This window comes from Monodelphis domestica, chromosome 6, assembly GCF_027887165.1.
Source record: "Monodelphis domestica isolate mMonDom1 chromosome 6, mMonDom1.pri, whole genome shotgun sequence".
NCBI lineage: Eukaryota > Metazoa > Chordata > Mammalia > Didelphimorphia > Didelphidae > Monodelphis > Monodelphis domestica.
In genome coordinates, this window is record NC_077232.1 from 85,306,317 (window position 1) to 85,327,801 (window position 21,485).

Genomic DNA, 21,485 nt, shown 5'->3' on the forward strand with positions numbered 1-21,485 from the left:
AACTAGAATAGCATTAATTGCTCATGGGTAGGCAGAGTCAACATAATGAAAATGACAGCTCTACCTAAATTAATTTACCTTTATAGTGCCATTCCAATCAACTACTAATTAATATTTTGCAGAGCTAGAAAAAAATGAAATTCATCTGGAAGTACAGAAATTTTATTTTTAAAAGCTTTTTTCATCTCCAACATTCTGTTTTAAGGTCTCTTCTGGCTCCAGCATTGAATAAGTAGCCCTTAGGCTCCAAATAAATGTGAGATGTGATTTTCCCTTCCCTAAAGATTCTTCTAATTCCAAAAGTCTATGACATGTCAAAATGCTAACCATTCTTTTTCCCAGACCTCATCTCACCTTACCTTACCCAAGAATGTCTTTCCTCCCATTCTTTATCATTGTCTTCTTGAGAAAACAAATTCCTTCTCTCTCTCTCTTTTTTTAAACCCCTACCTTTGTCTTAGTATTAGTTTTAAAACAGAAGAGCAGTAAGGGTTAGGCAATCACAGCTAGCACATATCTGAGACCAGATATTTCAAACCCAGGACACCTGTCTGTATCTAGGCCTCTCTCTATCCACTGAGCCATGTAACTGCCCCCAAGTGGCTTCTTTTTGCCTCCAGGCTTAAATACAAAATGCTCTGTTGGGGCATACAAAGCAAATTCCTTCTTGTTAAGATCTTGGGAAATGGAGAAAATGGCTCATTTTGCTTTTTTGAACCATCTTTTACCATGTGTCTAGAATACTCATTTTGGTCTTTCTGCTGCTTGTCCTTAAGGGGTGATAAATAAAATGTGTTTTGTTAAAAAAAAAAAAAAGACAAGTGAACACATGTAATACCCAATGAAATTGCACAATGGCTGTGGGAAGGATGGGGGGAGGGAGGGAAATAATGTGATTCTTGTAACCAAGGAATAATGTTCTAAATTGACTAAATAAATTAATTCAAAATGAAAAAAAAAAAGAACCAAAGACACCAACACATTAAAAAAAAAAAGACAAAGTAAAGCTTTTGTTAGACCCTAGCTGGGATACAACATGGTAGTGATAAAAAGTCCACCTCACAGCCTCAAGCAACTAGTTTCCTGTCCTGGCACTAACACATAGGAGCTGTGTGACCAATTCCGCTAACTTCCTGTTCTGGACAACTCCCTAAGACTAAGTCACAGAGAAGATCCCAACCAGCTTATGTTGGTAGAGTCAGTTTCCTCATCTGGTAGCTTCCTCGGTCAATTACATCACAGAAAAGAGGATCATAGATTTAGAACCGGAAAGAACCTTACGGGTCATCAAGGACAACCCTCTTCAATTTAATGGAGGAGAAAACTGAAGCCACGCTAAGTAGATGAGGTAGGATTTCAACCTGGATCTTCCAGACTCCAAATCCAAAGCCACCTAATCTGGTCTTTATGCCCATAGCTCATTCAATTTAAAATCAATCAATAAACAAACAAACAAACAAACATAAATAAATACACAATTAGTTATTTTATATATTTATGTTGAATTCTCTTATATATTTATTTTGAATATATTTGCATTGAGCTATTTAGGCTAATGTATTTCTAAAGCACTCTGAGGTCTACAAAATACTTTCCTCATGACAAAACTGTGAAGTAGTTCAAGCATCATTATCCTCTTTTGAAGGTACAAAAAAGGGGAGCCACTGGCCCAAGTTCGTGGAGCTAATAAAACAGGGCTAGGATGCAGACCCAGGTCTTTTTCAAGATTAAATTTTTTTTTTACTTTCACAACAAAATGCCACATAAGTTTTCTGAAGTTATATGATCCATAGTGTCTCCCTCCCTTCTTCCCTTCCCCCTCATGGAACTAACAAACAATTCAATCAGGGTTATACATGTATTGTCACACGTTCCATATTATTCATTTTTGTAAGTGAATAATCTTATAGAAACAAAATCCAAGAACATAAACCCAAATAATCAAGTGATAAATCATGCTTCCATCTGCATTCCTACTCCCGCAGCTCTTTTTCTGTAGGTGGATAGTGTTCTTTTTCATAAGTCCCTCAGAACTTTTTCAAGATTTCAAGTCTTCTTTCTACTGCACCACTCTCTCTTGGGTAGCAACATTTAATGAAAACCATAGAATGGTAGACCTAGGAGGGATGTCAAAGGTCATCCAATCTGGGAGCATCTGAGTGGCTCAGCAAAATGAGAACCTGGCCCAAAGATAGGAGATCCTGGATTCAAATCTTACCTCAGAAAACTTCCTAGCTGTAGAGCCCTGGACAAATCACTTAACTTCCATTACCTAGCTCTTACTGCTCTTTTGCCTTGGAACCAATAATATTAATTCTAAGATAGAAGGTATGGGTTTAAAAACAAACAGGACATACAGTCTAACCATCTCTGATCTCATTTTCTCTAGTCAATTATATGGTTTATAAAATGAACTGAAAGAGAATTGGAAGAACCAGGGTGGGTCCTAGTAAAACTGCAAAGTAGCTCCCACAGCGTCTGCTTTCTCCACCTTTTCCTTTTCCCTGGTTCCTTTTTATGTTTCTCCCCTATTTCCAGTGGGCAAGTCACTCCCTCCTCCCCTTCCATCTTCAGCCTCTTCATTTTACAGACAGGAGAACTGGACTGAAAAATCTCTAAGGCACCTTCCAGTTCTGATGCCTATGGTGGAAAAGCCCTGCTCTGGGGAAATGATCTAATTCTCAGCCCTTTGTGCCTTCACCTGATGGTCAGGACTTAGGAATCTTAGGACAGAAGATCCTACTTTGCAGATGAGGCCACTGAGGTCTGGATCAGTGTCTTCTTATTTCTCTTTAGGTTTTTGAGCCTCTGCTCTCCTGGTTCTCCTATCTGTCTGAATGGCCCTTCTCAGTCTCCTTTGCTGAATCCTCAAGTTGCACCCACCAACAGCAGGCACCCTCTTTTCTCTCAATAGTAATTTTTTTTGTTGCTGTCATCCATTCACATTGATTCAATTATCAGCTCTATGCAGATGCTTCTTGGATCTATTTCATCAGCTCCAGCCTCTCTCCTGACTTTGTCTTACATCTCCAGCTGCCAGTAATACTGGACATCACAAACTGGGTGTCCATAACACCTTAGATATACACAAAACCGAATGCTTTATCTTTCACCCCAAACCCTCCCTTCTTTCTAACTGTCCTATTTCTATGGATGGCACCGCTATCCTCCCAGTCACCGAAGCTTGAAACTAGTTGTCTTCCCCAACTCCTGATTCCTTATTCTCATTATTGTTGAATTGTGTCTGACTTTTCATGGCCTTGTAGACCATAGTGCACCGATATCATCCATGGAGTTTACTTGGCAAAGATACTGGAATAGTTTTCCATTTCCTTGTCCAACGGATTAAGGCAAACAGAGGTTGTCACACAGCTAGTCACATAGCTAGTAAATATCTGAGCCTGGATTTGAACTCAGTTCTACCTGACTACAGCTCTTCATGCTCATAACAACATGCAAACAGCTGCAAAATCTTGTCATTTCTACCTTTATAACATCTCTTGTTTATGCCAGATTCTCTCTTCTAACACTTAAAAAAACCCTTGTTTCATCTTAGAATTAATACTGTTTATTGGTTCCAAGGCAGAAGAATGTTTAGAGCTAGGCAAAGAAGGTTAAGTGAATTGCCCAGGTCAAATACCTAGGAAGTGTCTGAGGTCAAATCTGAACCCAGGACATGATTCCCAATCCAGTGAGCCACTTAACTGCCCTCTCTTCTAATACTTCTACCACCTCTATGCAATAAATTCTAGTGGTTCCAAATATAAAAATTCCATTTTTGACTTTTGAAGCCCTTTACAACCTGGTTCCTCTCTCCCTCTCCCACTTTTTGGGGATCTATCGCTAATGGCTTCCCTGGTTGCACAAGGTTGCACAAGACACTTCATCTCCAGACTCATGGCATTTTCACTTCCTGTTCCCTAAACCTGAAATGCTCTCCTTCCTCATCTCTGCCTCTTGGAATGCCTCAGCTAAAATTCCACCTTGGGCAAGAAGTCTTTCCAAGATTACTTTAATGCTACTGACTTCCTTCTGTGATTATTTACAATTTACTCTGTATATATCTTGTATTGCAGAATTGTTGGCATGATGCTTCCCCATCAGATTGTGAGCTCCTTGAGAGCAGGGGTTGCTTTTTGCCTCTCTTTGTATCCTCCCCACTTAGGGAAGTGCCTGACATATAGTAGGTATTTAATAAATTATTCTTTGTGACCCTAGGCAAGTCAATTAACCCCATTTGCCTAGCTCTTGCCCTTCTGTCTTATAGTTATTATTATGACAGAAAGTAAGGGCTCTTAAAAAAAAATATTGACGTGACAGGAGAGAGGAAGTAACTTTCACCGCAATTTATACCAGTAGTAACAGACAGGATTCAAATCCACATTCTTCTGACTTCAGATGCAATCTTGTCTCCCTTCTATCAAGTGTCTTTCCAATCCTTTTTCTGCCAGAAGTTCTTAACATGTTAAGCATGATTTCCAATCAATAAAGATATCAATGGATCACTTTTATGTGGCGTTTTAAATAGTTTTATCATATAACCTCTGATAATCTTGATAGCACAAATATTATCTTCTCTATTTTTCGGACTGGGAAACAGAGTTAGATAAGTCACCCAAGGTAATACTGTTAATACTTATAAGTCATCTCTTCTGTATTCTTATTCAGAGATGACTGACTGAATGAATGAATTTTTAAGTGTTTACTATATGCCAAGGCAAGGACTGGAAAAGTAGGGAAGACAAGATTTTCCAGAAGGTGCTTCCTATTCCCCTTCTGAATAAGGCTGTTCCCAAGGTCCCTACAGGTATTGAAACTGAAATTCTATTCAAACCCTTATTTTTTTTCCTGGTTTATACTTTTCTTAGCTATGACAAGTCAGAGGAAGTATAATCATATTATCTATATTTCACCTTTGTTTTTTTTTTATTAGAAAAAACAACTGACTACTGCCTAAGAATGAATGAATGAATGAATGACAGCAATAAAAAAAATCTAAGCCACAGTGGTACATATCATGTGAGCAGATAGGAGATTCATATGGAAAGAGGAAAAAAAGAGCCCTGACTCAGTTCTATACATAACACCAGGTTTTATTTCTCTTCTAAAAGAAGTTTCATTCTTAGATCAGAACGAACAATACTAAAAACCTTAATCCCAGCATGAGTTTCAACCAGAATGTAGTGCTGAAAAGAATTTTTAAAATGTTTCTAATTCACATTTGAGTCACAGAATCACAGGAACACAGATCGAGAGCTAGAAGAAGTCATCCGCTTTATTTTACCGATGAGGAAACTGAGGCCCAAGGAAGTCAAGTGACGTGTTCCAGATCACAAAAGTATTAAGAATTGAAGGTGGTTTCGCTTACTAGAAGCCATTGCATTGTATCATACACAAATATGGCAGAAGAGTTTCTTAGAGATCACCTATTCTAACAAGGAACGTGGGAAGAGAAATGACTTGCTCAAAGCCACACAGCTAGCAAAAGTTAAGAGTTAGAGCTCTAACCTATAATCTCTGAGTCCTAGTTCAGCTCTCTTTTACTCCACTAAACTTCCTTCCTCCGCTGGCTTTCGGAAGCCTAGCCTTGAAGGAAGGAAGGAGCCAAGGTTCCCAAGATCCCGCTTCTGTATTGCTCGGATCTCTGGTTGCCCAACCTGTTCAAAATGCCAGCGCCAAACTTTGGACCTCTACCCCTAATAAACAGCCTTACCTCAACTAGGGCTCGCAAGCGAAAACAGGAAAGCTTAGCTTTCGGAAACAACCCACAGGAAAGAGGCGAAGGCAGATGGATCCCCTTCTACTGACTTCTCCACACGGAAGGGGGGAAAACAGTGACAGGAAGCGCCATTACCTGGGGTCTTCTGGAGCCACATCGGATTTCTGGCCTGGAAGACTCTACCTTTTTTCGGGCCACCCTCACTAAGAAAAACCAGTTAGAGCTCCAGGGGAATTAAGCCTTTGTTATTGGCTACTGCTTCCCAGCCCCTCCCCGCGGAGGGAAAGTCCCCAAGCTTCTCTTTTCTGACCTTCCTCTTATCGCAGAGGCTGGGCTTGTTGTTTCAAACATCAGCTGGCATTCCTTGAAATTGAGGAACAGTAGAGATTATTCTTAGAATTCCAGAGTTGATTGGGCCACCTAGATTTGATTAATTCTTCTCCCTCACTCTGTGCCCCGAGGCCATGAAGTTGCTTTTTTTTTTTTTAACCTCTACCTTCCTTCTTAGATTCAATACTGTATTGGTTCCCAGGCAGAAGGGTGGTAAGGGCTAGGCAATGGGGGTTAAGTGACTTGCCTGGAGTCACACTGTTGTGAAGTGTCTGAGGTTAGATTTGAACCCAGGACCTTGGGTCTCTGGGATTGGCTCTCAATTCACTGAACCTCTCAACTGCCCCAGCTGCCCCAAACCCCAACCATTAGTTAGTTTTAAGATTGTAGAGAGTGAACTGTACTGGGGCATGGTGGATAGAAGAGACTGGCCTTGAAGCCCACAAAGCCCAGTTTCAGGTACCAGCTCTGATCCATGCTGTTGTATATAGGACCCAGAGCAAATCACTCAAATTCTGAGTACTCAAGGCAAGTATCCAAGACCAACGTTTTTACCTTTTTTGTGTGTGCTATAGACCAGTGATGTGTAAAAATTAAATTCGTTTTTCAACTAAAAGTATTTTATTTTTAGAGGTTTATTAAAGATTATTAGAATTAAGAAATAAAGAAATATAAAATAAGAAAAGCACGTGCGACCTACTCACTACATCTTGCCTGCCTGGTAGAGAGATGCATATGCTTAGAAGCAGAAGCAGAGAGACCAAGAAGGCAGTACAGTCAGTTTAAATACAAATTTTGTTCTTGGCCCAGGTGGGGATTCAGGTGATATTATAGGGAATTCTGGGAACTGCCAAGGACTTCTGGGGATTGAAGTCTGGGGTTCAAATTTCCATTTTTACAGATGGCCAACCTATGGCATGGGGGTCAAAGATGGCATACAGAGTGCTCTCTGTGGGCACTTGGCCACCCTCCATCCCCTCTCCCTCCCCAGAGTTTATAACTAGAAAGGCAGAGGGACTTGGGCAGAGCTGCTCCCCTTCACCTCTCCATCATGCCTGAGAGCATTTTTCATCTCCTTCCCCCCCCCCATGCCCCTCTGCCCAGTAGCCCAATGAGAACTCAAAGTGGATAAAGGATAAAGGGTAGTTCACAGGTGGCAGAGCTGGAGGGGAGCAGAGCTCTTGGGCCACTCCCCTCCCCCTCTATACACTGGCTGAGGACATTCATCACTTCACTCAGCCCTCTGCCCAGCAGTCCAATAGGAGCTCTTCTTCCCTCCCCTGTGTAGAGTAAGGGTTGGGGCAGGGTGCATCCAAAACTTAATAGGATCTGGAATATGGGATAGGGGCAGAGCCTAGCACTCCATCTCTAAAAAGTTCATCATCACTGTTATAGACTATTCCTTTGGCCATCTGGGAAAGCCTGTGGGCCCTTTCTCAGAATACAGTAAAATATAATGTAAATGCAATATTCCATTGAAATAGTTGTCGATTTTTTTTAGAGCCAAATTCAAGAATTCCAGCTTAAGAATCTCAGATTTGTGCCAGTGAAGTGGCTCAATGGATAGAATGACAGGCCTACAGAGGTCCTAAGTTAAAATCAGGCCTCAGACAATTCCTATCCTATCCTAGGGAAGTCATTCAACTCCAATTACTGTTGTTCTGCCTTGGAACTGACAGATTCCAAGACAGAAAATAAGGGTTTAAAACAAAATTTTAAAAGTTTTTTAAATTACAATTTAAAAAATAAAAATAAAAGAACCCTTGATCTAAGACTGTAAGGAAACGATCTCACTTGTCTGGCAGTTCCCTACATTAGTACAATCACAGGTCTAGTCTCAGTCCTTATCCAGACTACTGAACAACTTGCTTACCCCAAAAGTCAGAGGAAGAACCGGAGAAAGCAGATGGCAAGAGAAATAGGAAAAAAGAGAGTCCAAGAAATCCACCCTGGAGAACCATTCAATACAAATTTTTCACAGTCCCAAAGGCAGCTGGAAGGTCAAGAATAGACCTTAGGACCTGACTATAATTCAGGCATTTAAGCTGAAAGGGAATCTTAGAAACCAACTGGTCCACTTACCTTATTCTATAGGTAAGAAATCTTTCAGAGGAGGCTTTACTCAGGCTAATGGCAGAGCTCAGATAGGAACACAGATCTTCTGACTCTGGAGTTAGATCTTTCCACCATTTATGATGAAGTCATACACATCATAGTTGAAAAGGAACTTAGAAAAAAGAATGTTAGAGTTGGAAAAGCCTTCAAACATAGAATATCAGAAGTGAAAAAGGACTTTAACTCATAGAATGTTAGGAGTGGAAGGGTTCTGAGAACATAGAGAAGTAGAAGGAAACTTAGAACATAGAATATTAAGACGGGAAGGGTCCTAAGAAGATAGAACAGAGGTGGAAGGAACCTTAGAATCTACATAATGTTAGAGCTAGAAGGGCTCTGAGAATATAGAACATAAGGGTTGGAAAGGACCTTAGAACAAAGAAAAAGAAAATTAGAAGTAGAAGGGCCCTGAGGGAATAGCGTGAGAGTTGGAAGATACCTTAGAAGGTAGAATTTCAGATCTAAATGGATCCTTAGTATGTGGAGAATCAGAGATGAAAAGATTAGACTATTCATTGGTGGAGAACATCAGAGGAGGAAGAGATCTCAGAAACCATAGATTCCAAGTGATCTCACTTTAAAGGGGAGTAAACTGAGGACAAAGAGAAGAAATATGTTGTATTTTTTTTTTAAACTTTACCTTCTGTCTTAGAATCAATTAAATATTGGTTTCAAGGCAGAAGAGTAGTAAGGGCTAGGCAATAGGAGTTAAGTAACTTGCCCAGGTTCACATAACTAGGAAGTATCGGATCCATAATTTGAACCCAGGACCTCCCATCTCTAGGCCTGGCAGTATATATCCACCTGACTACCCTGACATGTTACATCTTAAAAAGAGTGAGTAGCAGAGTGGAAACTTGAATCCAGATCTCCTGACCTTAAGAATGTAAGTCATAGAATTTGGTCACCTGATTACAATGAGCCATCTTTTGTTCTACTGTAGTGATAATAATAAAGGCTTACATTTATATCATGCTTTTATGACATGAAAAATATTTTCCTTTGGGATATAAATCTGGCTCCTCTTTGTTAGCTTGAGTTATTGTTTGTTTTTTTAAACCCTTACCTTCCATCTTGGAATCAGCAGAAGACTGGTAAGGGATAGGCAATGGGGGTTAAGTGACTTGCCCAGGGTCACACAGCTGGGAAGTGTCTGAGGCCAGGTTTGAACCTAGGACCTCCTGTCTCTAGGCCTGGCTCTCAATCCACTGAGCTACCCAGCTGCCCCCTTGAGTTAGTTTTACCAGGCAAAGCACAACCATCCTTCAAGCCCCAACTAAAGTCTGATCTCTTCCATGAACTCTTCCTAGATTATCCTATCCCAGAGGGTTCTCTACGGGATTCATAATAATTACTGTCCATACTACTCCACAAATTAGTTTCTTCCTACCCTGAGACATCTCTGGCTTACTTCTATAACTCTTTCATTTTTATTTATAATTTGTTTTTATTAAATTAGCATTTATTTGTATTTATCTCAACTATGAAAGCATTTTGAAAGCAGAACCTACTTCTTAGTTCTCTCTTCTGTTCTCCTGTTGCCTCAGACAGTACTAGGTACCCAGTGGGTACCCAGGAAACAATTCAGTTGAATAAAACCATCTACTATAACACCTTTTCTCAAAAACTACCAGTGGGTCCCAATTAATAGCTTCTGGTAAAAAATTCAAGTTCCTTATTCTTGTTCTTAAGGATAGAAACAAATATTAGAAGTGACAGGATTTGAACTCAAACCTCCTAACTTCAAAGTTGGAACTCTTTCTACCAAAGCAGAATGCTATGGTCAAATTTTTTTTTTAAATTGAATTGTTTAAATATTTAAAAATAAATACAATACCCATTACCCCATAAAGTTTTACAGTCTTTTGAAATGGTGAAAAAATTAGTCATGGTTAAAAGTTCTAGTTATGACCTTGGACACTAAACCACCTCTGATCTTTAATTTATAAAATAATAATTCTTGTACTATCTCAGGGGGACTTTCTAAAGATATGAAAAATGTATTTTGTATGTCTTTTTAAATCATCACATAAATCTGAGCTAACACTCAGAGAGAAATGATTTGTATGCAAATGATATGACTGTAGAGGAAAAGTCAAGCAGAGAAGGCAAAGATTCTAATCACTGAATCATTTATTAAGTGCCTACTATGTGCCAGGTACTATGCTAAGTGCTGGGGGTTCAAAAAGAGGCAAAAGGCAATCCCTGCCCTCAAGGAGCTCACAATCTAAAGAGGGAGACAAGATGCAAACAAATATCAATCAAACAACAAACATTTATTAAGCATCTACTACAAACTAGAAAAGCTTTGGAGATTCAAAAAAACAGAAGACAGCCCTGCCCTCAAGCATCTTACAATCTAATGGAGGAGACAATGTGCAGACAAATATATATAGCAAACATATAAATTTTAATATATATTATATATAAATATATATAAAGCAAGCTTTATATATATTTATATAATATATAAAGCAAACTATAGGCAGAATAATAGGAAGTAATTACAGTTGGAAGGTACTGCAAGTTAGAGAAGTTGGGGAAGGCTTTCTGTAGAAGGTGGGATTTTAGTTGGGACTTAAAGCCAGGGAGATCAGTAGTCAGAGCAGAGGAGGGGGAACATTCCAGCCTTGGGGGATAGCTAGAGAGGGTGCCTGGAGCTGAGAGATGGAGTGTCTTGGTGGCCAGATAAGCCAAGTATGCCCTGGAGGAGCTGGCACTTGACTTTGAGAAACAAGAAAGGTCAGAGGAAGGGGGAAAGGGGGGGAGAGGCCATCAGTGGAAACTGATTATTCCAAAGTCAACCAATTTACAACAGAGAATTTAATCCTTGAAACAACATGTCAAAGCCAGCCCATGGGGTGCAGGAGCAAGAAGTACACTGATAGAGTTTTTATTATCTCTGGATAATAGGGGTAGGACTTTGGACTTTCTTATCACAGATACAGAAAGGCAGGGCAATGTTCTGTAATAGAAGGACCACTGAGCTTTTTAAGGCAAAAGATCTAGTTTCTGTTCCTGTCTCTACCATTCACTGGCTATATAACCGCTGGACTATCACCTCCTCTCCCTGAGTCTCAGTTTTTCTCATCTATAAAACTGTTATAAAGATCCCTGCCCTGCCTGCCATCCAGACTTGCTGGTAGCATCCAATCAATGAGTTAATGAATGACTGAGATGTATAAACTGAGGTGAGAGGGAGGTGGAGAAGGCTATAGCTAGATATCAGTAGATATGCACATTCTATATCTATCTGTGTATACATATCTAAGCAAGGCGTTCATTATTAACACCTCTGTCTTAGGAAATGACATTTCTAAAGCGGATACCATGAATAAAGGCTGTAAAGTGGCCATAAATCATAGAGCCTCTGTGATACTAGGAGAGGTAACTCTGATCACAAGGATTTTAATTGAGGTAGAATGAATAGTTTGGGCTAAAACAGAGCCTCCTACCCTGGTCGACACTACATTGTTCTTGGCCAAAGGCTTACTTCCCCTTTTCAAGGAAATCAAAATAATTCTTAATCTTTTTAATTTGGGGCTGAAACTAACTAGGCTTTTTGCTGCCATCTAGTGTATAATTTGAATAATATACGCTATTGAATATGAATAATATACGCCTGGAAAGTTCAGGCATTTATTTTTATTTTAACACTATAATTTCTGGATAGACAGAAATCACAAAATATCTAAGATGGAAGGGACTCTAGAAGCTAGAATACTGACTCTCAGAGCCAGAAGGGCTGGTAGGAATGCTAAAGATGATCTGACCCAACCCCTATTTTTTCTTTTTCTTTAAAAATTTTTAATAACAAGTTTCCACATGTTTTTCAAAGTCATATGATTCATATTGTCTCCTTCCCTTCTTCCTTCTCCACTCTTAGAGCTGACAAGCAGTTCAATCTGACTTATACATGTATTAACCCACAAAATTTAATTCCCTATTTTTCATTTTTGTAAGTGAAAATCTTATAGAACTAAAACTCCAAAACTGTTATTTTTGAGCCTATTTTATTTATCTACTTTTAAATTTTATTGTTGTGGTTTTTAAAAAATAACATTATTTCTTCTAATCAATACCCTACCCCTCCTATCAGTCCCTTATTTGAAACAAATAAAAATATTTAATATAACCTAAAAACCATCTGACTAGGTGGCATAGTGGATAGATTGTTTTGTCTGAACTCAGAAGACTCGTCATCCTGAGTTCAACTCTAATTTCAGATACATGCTAGCTGTGTGACCCTGGGCAAGTCACTTACCCTGTTTGCTTCAATTTCTTCATCTGTAAAATGAGCTAGAGAAGGAAATTACAAACCACTCCAGGATTTTGCCAAGAAAACCCCAAAAGAAGATTTGGATGTAATTAAAAAGCAACTGAACAACAACAAACCAGGTACAGTATACAGCATTCCACATCACATCCTCTGTGATTATTCTTAAAGGAAGAAGATGTGCATCTCACTAGTTATAAAAGATTAACATCACTCATGACTGTCCATCAGAATCTGATTGCTTTGATCATTATATCACGTTTTATCATTCTATCATGTTCCTTTGATGATGTTTTTCATTCTTATCACTTTATACAAAGCTCCTATTTATTTTAATTCTGAACAGTTGTCATTTCTTTCTGCTCAATAATATTCTATCACATTCATATATCATGATTTATTCTGCTATTTCACAATGAATGAGTACCTATTTTGTTTTTTAGGATTTTGCTACAACAAAGACTAGGACTATTTTATTATCCAAAGAACTAGCCTTTCTTTCAATGATTTTCTTGCTTTATATGCCCAGTACTGGGATTGCTGGATTAATGAATACGAACAATTTAGTGACTTTTAAACTGAATTCCAAATTGTTTTAAATAGAGAAACTGGAGCTCCAAGAAAAAAGATGGCTTGACTATGATTGTATAGTTAGTTAGAGCCACATCTCAGGTTAGAAACCAGGTCTCCTGACTTCCAGTCCAGTGAGCTATAGCAGGTGCCCATACTTTAAGCATCAGGGATTTTCTTTCATTGTCCTGGATCCTTGCATTATTGATAATAACAATCATTCACAGTTGATTATGGCATTACTATGATTGATCTGATCACTTCACTTTGCATCACTCCAGATTAAGTCCTTTAAGGTTCTTTTGTGATCCTCTTGTTCATTATTTCTAATAGCACAATAGCATTCCATTAAAATCACATGCTGCAACTTGTCCAGCCATTCCCTAATGATGGGCACCCCTTCAGTTTCCAATCCCTTGCTATAATAAAAAGAACTGCTATAAATATTTTTGTATAAGTAGCTCCTTTACCCCTATAGACTATACTCTCTCTCTCTCTCTCTCTCTCTCTCTCTCTCTCTCTCTCTCTATATATATATATATATATATATATATATATATATATATATATATATATACTATACCCCTATATAGTGATAGGTGCTGGGTTAAAGGCATGCCCTTTGGGCATGGTTCCAGATTGCTCTCCAGAATGGTTGTATCACTTCATAGTTCCACCAATAATGTATTAGTGTCCCAATTTTCTCACATTTCTACAATTCTCCTCCAACATTTATCATGTTCCTTTTTTGTCATATGAGCCAATTTGACAGGTGTGAGCTGGTACCTTGGAGTTGTTTTAATGTGCATTTCTTCAAATGACTAAAGATAGTTTTAATTTCTTCATTTCAGAATTTCTTATTCATATTCTTCGACCATTTGCCAATTGGAGAACATAGTAGCCATTCAATAAATGTTTATTTATTAATTAGTTGATTATGACACAGTTTCAAGGTCACAGTGGAATGATCAGGGAGAAAAAAAAAGAATATGGGCACATTATAATTCAAAATTTCAGTGTTTTATGTCAAGATTTCTCTTTTGGGGATGAAATTAAAGATGTACTTATCTTTATCTCCTCCTTCCCTAAACCCCATAAATGGAATTTTAAACTTCCTTAATCTCCATCAAAACTCATTCCTCTAGGGGGAAGCTTAGGGGGCTCAGTGAATTGAGAGCCAGACCTTGAGACAGGAGATCCTGGATTCAAGTACACCTCAGACATTTCTTAGCTCTGTGACTCTGATCAAGTCATTTAACCCCCATTGTCCAGCCCTTAGTGCTCTTCTGCCTTGGAACCAATACACAGTATTGGTTTTTTAGAAAGAAAATAAGGATTATTAAAAAACAATCCGTTCTCTTTACTTCTCCAGTGTTTTCAGTAAGTTCAAAGTCAGATCCTCATTGGAACAAAAGAGATAAATAGTAAAATTATTTATTTTCTTTGTCTTGGGCAAATGAATGAGACTTGCAACGTAAAAATACTTAATTGTGAGTTGAGACCAATGATTCTATCTCTGTGATCTTGACTCCATTATTGTTTCTCTCAACTTTCTTTCCTTCATCTAAAATAAAAGGATTATACCACATTATTTATAAGTCCACTTCTAGCTCCAACGTTCCAGATTCTGTGATATGAAGGAAATGATTTATCATAATCATGAAAATGTCTTGGACAAAACTCTATAACTAGTTACTCTCCTGCAAAACTCTTATTGTTGTTGTTTTATTCAGTCATAAGCAACTCTTCATGACCCCATGAATCATGTTGTCCATGAGGTTTTCTTGGCAAAGATACCGGAGTGGTTTGCCATTTTGTTCTCTAGTTCATTGAAGGAAACAAAGATTAAGTGACTTGCCCAGGGTCACACAGCTAATAAGTGTCTGAGGCTGGCTTTGAACTCAGATCTTCTTGACTATAGGCCCAACACTGAGTCATCTAATTGCCTTCTGGGTAACCCAGGGCTCATCTTTTAGCCTCAGCTTCTTCAGCAGTAAAATAATATAATTAATAGCTAGCATTTTCAAAGCATTTTGCATATGTTATCTCATCTGATCCTTCAACAGCTCTGAGAGGTTGATGCTTTTTTCTTAACCCTCTTTTATATATGAGGAAACCGAGACCAAGTCAGGTTAAATGTCTTACTCAGAGTCACACAACTAATATTTGAAGCAAGATTTGAACTCAGGTCTTCCTGACTCCAGGTAGAATCTTTTATCCATTGCGCTACTTGCCAGAATTTAAGTAGAATTAGATGAAACTGTCTTATCCATGATTTTAAAAAACATGATGAAAATAAGAGCTTATATTCTATATAGGATATTATGATTAGAAAATATTTTAATTTATTATTTAATCTGATTTCTCATCGAGCAATTTGGAAGGGAAAGAGAATTGAGAGAAGCAAAGTTGAAGGAAGGCTTATGTGATCTCATTAAATTAGAAAAGCATAACAGGAAAAGTTACAGGCAAATGGAAATAGAGGAGGAATTGGGTGGGAAAATGCCTTCAAAAAATGAGGTTGAATTCCCAAAAGCATGTTTTTTAAAGGTTTAAACTGTAAGTACTGAGGTTACAGATGATTTGAAGATCATTTAGTCTGAAGCCCTCATTTTGGAGGGCAAGAAACTAAATCCAAAGAAGCTGGCATTTATCTAAGATCATGGCAGCAACAGTGTGCCAACCCCATTACCCTGCTTTCACCACCATATAGTACTTCCTGTTTTATTGTAATTGTATCTTTCCTATGAATAAAGTCTTTGGGGGAAGGAAGGAACAGACAACTCTTCCACTAGTCTGCCTTTAGGAGGGTCTTTAAAAGTGAAGGATGTGATATCAAAGGAGTCTAGAAAATTATGAACCTGTCCATTTCACTTTTTTTCCCAGTGATCTCAGTTCTTCAAGATGTCCCCAGTCTTGAGTGCTGGTTGGGCAAGTATAATTAGAAGAGGAGTGTCTACTTGCAGAGGGTCCAGATCAATGTCTTTTGGCATCGGTCATGAGCCTCAGCTTGTTCTACCTGAAGATGGTACCAAATAGTGGCTCCTCAGAACTGGTTGACCCCTTTGACGAGGTTGACTAACATTAGACCTTGAAACAGAACAGAGATAGAGGGAACTTTAGGGAGGTTCACAGGTGAGCCACAGAAATGCTTTAAGTTTTTTGTGTATTGATGGATATGAAATTTGTGTTATGTACTTACGTACCTAGAAGAGACTAAAGAAAGGGCAGAATAAAAGGAAGGAAAAGTGCTTATATTTCAGTAGGAAAGATTTAGGTTAGCATTAGGGAGTGTCTGCTTAATGCTCAATAAGATTGAAGAGATTTGCAAAAACATAGAAAATAATCCCTCTTTTCTCACTATTTTTGAAAGTAGAGGGTTTTTTCCTAAAAATATGCTAACATGTTAATAGGTTTATCACGATCATTTTAAAATTATTTATTAGATATTTTTTAACTTATTGGCTTTACTTTTAAATATGGCAAATATTAATTGATATTTGAACAAAAGTTCTTTGGGGGTTCTCAATAATTTTTAAGAATGTAAAGAAGGGGGCAGCTGGGTGGCTCGACAGGAGGTCCTACATTCAAATCTGGTCTCAGCCACTTCCTAGCTGTGTGACCCTGGGCAAGTCACTTACCCCCATTGCCTAGCCCTTTCCACTCTTCTGCCTTAGAACCAATACAGAGTATTGATTCTAAGATGGAAGTTAGGGTTTTAGCAACAAAAAATAAAAAAATATAAAGGAGTCCTAAGGCTAAAAACTATATAGAAAGTAGAAAAAAGGAAGGAGAATTTTAAGGACAAGGATAAGAATCGAGAAGAAAACATTATATTTGGCCATGAAAAATCATTAGTAGCTTTGGAAAGAGTAATTTCAGATGAATGATAAAGTTGGAAACCAGAATGCAGGGAATTCAGAAGAATCTGAGAGGAGATGGAGCTGTGAAATGGACCAACCCTTTTGGAATGCAATTCATAATTATACTTCACGTAAGGGAATGGCCTATGTATTGTTTTGCAGTGCCCATGTAGAGTATACAAGTCCACATGAGTCCTTCTAAATGTGACTCCCAGGGAGGCAAGAATAGACAACTCTAATATTTCCTCCCTTCACTCTTCTCCAAGGAAAACTTTGATTCCTGTCAGGCCAGGAGTTTGGGGCCAATGGTTAGCCAGTTTACTCTCCATAGAGAGAATAAGCATCAGGCTAGAATTATGCCTGTTTGTTTCCTTAAATATTGTTAGTCTAGGGGAAGTAGTTTTCAGGTTCAAGATACTTCTCCTGATATTAATTATGGAAAGGAGTGTTCCAAGTTATATACAAGGCTTGTTGCCCTTCTCACCAGATGCCACTTCTACAGGGATCACACATAGCAAATAGCAAATAAACTAATTTATCCAAACAGATAGTAAATAGAAACCAGAGAAAATAGACAGAGGAGAATATACAAACAATGTTTACTAAATAGATTCTTCCTTTGGGAGGGGGGAAGGGAGGGAGGGAGGGAGGGAGGGAGGGAGGCAGAGAGAGGGCGGGGGGAGAGAGAGAGAGAAAGAGAAAGAGAGAGAGAGAGAGAGAGAGAGAGAGAGAGAGAGAGAGAGAGAGAGAGAGAGAGAGAGAGAGAGAGAGAGAGAGAGAGAGAGGAAGGGAGAGAGAAAGAGAGAGGGGGGAGGGAGGAAGGGAGAGGGAGAGGGAGAGGGGGACTAGGAGAGGGAGAAGGAGAGAGGGAAAAGGAGAAGGAGAGAGAGAGCGAGAGAGAGCAAGAGGGAGAGGGAGAGAGTTCCAGATCTTACCCAAGAGAAAATTCCTTCAAGCTGAATTATTATAATTTGCAATGTAGGAATGACTGAAGTTCTCCACATCAGGGTAACAGATTGACAAGTTTTTAATGGCTTTTGTGATGTTTTATAATTACTTTAGAACATCAAGATTATGGAATGGTGATGTATGACTTGAAAGTGATTTTACAATGTTCCAGCCTAAAAAGGCCAAAGTACCCTGAAGAGTGCCCATGCTTTCCTCTATCTTATCAAAGCTGCATCCTGGTACATTCCAAAAGATTGATAGCATATTTTCTGTGCTGGGTAGAAATTGCTTAATCCCAAGAGACCTCCCTCCCCTCTTGTTTTGTACTCCCCCTCCAGGCTCTTTGGGGGGCCTTGTGTCTATCCACATTCTTCCCCTAATTTATGTGTTTTTAAATTCTTTCAGTGGAAATAAATATCTTTGATACAGAACTGTACACTTGTTTGGTTTTAAGGCTGACATCAGCTTCTAACCAATCTTCTCCCTTCAAGGACCTGAAGAGAGATTGCAATTACCAGACTTCTTTCTCAAAATGCTGGAAGCCAAAAGACCTCAGAATCTCTCTTCTCTCTTTCTCCCACCAGATCTCCCTACTCCTCCCTAACACAGGATATTGAATAAACAATCTTTACTTTGATCCAGTGATAAAACGATTATGTTCATACCCCCCAAAGAGATGAAGGACAAAACACACATATGCAGACATATTTATTTATTTATTACTTATTTATTTATTTTAAAAATATTTTCCCATGGTTACATGATTTTTGTTCTCTCCCTCTCCTCTCTTCCTTCCCTCTCCCAGAGCTGACAGCAATTCCACTGGGTCATACAAATGTTATTACTTATACAGACATTTTTATAGCGTAATTTTTATTGTAGTAAAAAGCTAGAAACAAAGTGAGTGCCTATCAATTAGGAAATGAATGAACAAATATCGGTATGCCCATGCAATTGAATATTACTACACAGGAAGAAATGTGAGAAGGATAGATTCGGAGAAAGCTAGAAAGGCTTGTAGGAACTAATGCAGAGAAAAGCAAGCAGAACCAGGAGAACAATTTATTTAATAACTACAACAGTCTAAAGGAAAACTGCAATGAAAAACTTAAGATCCATGATCCTTTTAAGCAGTCACCAATTATGACTCAAGAAGACTAATGATGGATCTTGTTTTTCTCCTCTTGTCTAAGAGGTCATGGTCTAAATGTTCAGAATGAGACATGTATTTCTATTTTAAAAAAGGTCTAACATTTTAAAAAAATACACAGAAGAGAAAGAGGAAGAGAAGGTGAGTGAGTGAGAGTGAGAGACACACAGAGAGAGACAGAGACCTAAACAGAGAGAGAGACAGAGTCAGAGACAGAGAGAGACAGAGACAGAGAGAGACAGAGTCAGAGACAGAGAGAGAGAGAGACAGAGAGACAGAGAGACAGAGAGAGACAGAGTCAGAGATAGAGAGAGAGAGAGACAGAGAGAGAGACAGAGAGAGAGAGACAGAGAGAGACAGAGACAGAGAGAGACAGAGACAGAGACAGAGAGAGAGAGAGAGAGAGAGGTGGAAGTAACAACGACTTTTTTTAATAGTTAATCCTGGAAAGGGAGGACAGATGGAGTGATGGCAGAGATGATGGGATCTATTGTTTGTTTTTTATAGGTGGGGAAGACATAGGCAGCAATGAAGGAGAATGGAAAGATCAGAAGGTTAGTGGCAACAATAATGGGGGCAATCTTCTAGAGAAGTTTAGAGGGAGTAGGATTGAGTCCATAAAGAGGTGTTGACCTTGTTGAGAAAGGCTATCACTTCATCCAAATAAGAATAAAGAAGAAGGCAAGTTTATGGGAGTTCTGTGGTCTTACCCAGAAGTCCTCAAGAGGATTGGTGGTGGGAAATATTGAAAAATAGTTTGCTAGGGGCAGCTGGGTGGCTCAGACATTGAGAGCCAGGCATAGGTGGTGAGGTTGGGGTAGTCAGATAGATGGAAGCTGAGGGTCCTGGATTCTTATCTGACCTCCTAGCTGTGTGACCCTGGGGAAGTCACTTAACCCCCATTGCCTAGCCCTTACCACTCTTCTGCTTTGGAGCCAACACACAGTATTGATTCTAAGAAGGTAAGGGTTTAAAAAAACAGGAGATAGTTTGCCTTAATTTGTTAAGTCCTGCCAAGTAAACCACTGAGGGTAAGGGTGAGGGCAGCAGGCAGGGATTATCATTCTTTGTTCCAGGGGAAGGGCAGGTCCCTTGGGTTATAATTACACTAGACACCCTTAAAACCCTCAAAAGGAGGCAGAGGCAGGGTCACAGTTTACCATGTTGGGTGTAGTGCTGTAGACAGCCCCTGGCAAGAGGCGGAAAAGAAGGGAGGTGATGAGTAAAGGAATCAATGCTGTGACAAAAAAGGGGCAGGGCTTTCAAAGTGCCCCATCCCATAACCCTGTGCAAAGGGCTAGGAAAGACTAAGATGGGTCATGAAGCCCACTACTGCTCAGGAAATTGCTTCCCTAAGTAAGGCAAGACCCCAATCCCTCTCTAGTTAAGGGTTCTAAATTTTAATGACTTTGGTTCAAGTCAAACTATAAAATATCTTCCATTCTCCAACCTGGGCTCCTTCTCCCCCCCCCCCCAGTCCCTACTCCCTGCTTATTCACACAGTCTCTTTTTGGGCTAGAAAGTTGTGGCTGAAGCCCCCCTCCCTGCCCGCTGCTCCAGGGAAGAAAGACTCCAAGCCCCTCCAAAGACCACTGAATACCTCACATCTTGGGGTCTCAGTGGCTGTCCTATGCGTGCCTGAATCAGTGAGAAAGCTGGAATTTGCTGCCTGGACTGTCATTGAGAGCTTCCTGAAGGGAGGGGAATATCACACCCCCTAAAGTTTGGCAAAACCTTCTCCTTTCTCCAGCTTCCTCCTTTCTGCTCCTGCAGCTCTTTTTTTTAAAAACTAGCACCTTAGATCATGTTCCCAGGGTAAGTGCTTGGACAAGGAGCCTCTGATTCCAAAGACATGGTGGATCCATGAAGGAACTGTGAGAGGATTCTTACACTAAGTATCAGAGCTGATAAAGCTTAATTCCATCCAGTAATGTTCACATTTTAATAGAGGCCTCAAGAGTGAAAAACTTTGATAAACCAAAGAAATGAAGGTCTGATTGTAGAACGCTAAACACTGGAGTTGATGTTTAAAGGAAGCAAGGAATGATGGAGACGTAGCGCAAAGGAGGCTGCTCGCTTATAAGATCAGGCCTGAATATGAGTCCAATTTTAATAAGAAATCATGTACTCAGGATACCTTGCATATATATATATATATATATATATATATATTTGACTGCAAGGTATCCTGAGTACATGATTTCTTATTAATATTATATAAAATTATATTTATCATATTATATTATATTATATATTATATATATATTATATAAAAATAAAATTATATATATATATGTATAGGGGTGTGTGTGTGTGTGTGTGTGTATAAGAGCCCATTTGCCTTTGCATTGAGAAATCGGTTACAAGTCAATTAAATCCATGCTTTATTTAATAAAAATAGGAGCTAGCATTTATATAGCATTTTAGAGTTTTCAAGGTTTGTATTTATTTATTTTTAAATATTATTTCATTTTAACAACTCTAGGAAGGAGGTTCTATTATTATACCCATTTT

General features: G+C 38.9%; 1 protein-coding gene across 4 annotated transcripts in view; it reads right to left on the minus strand.

Annotated features, from left to right (window-relative positions):
• The window catches only part of SH3TC1 (SH3 domain and tetratricopeptide repeats 1), a 127,813-nt gene extending 119,553 nt beyond the window's left edge, over positions 1-8,260 (minus strand). The window contains exon 1 of one of the 4 annotated variants that reach the window (XM_007496800.3): positions 8,132-8,260. The gene's annotated coding sequence lies outside the window, so the exon portion shown is untranslated. Of the gene's footprint in view, positions 1-5,713; positions 6,079-8,131 lie in introns of those variants that run through there. The other 3 variants (XM_056802377.1, XM_007496799.3, XM_007496797.3) reach the window with 3 other exon arrangements.
• Between the last annotated feature and the right edge of the window lie 13,225 nt (positions 8,261-21,485).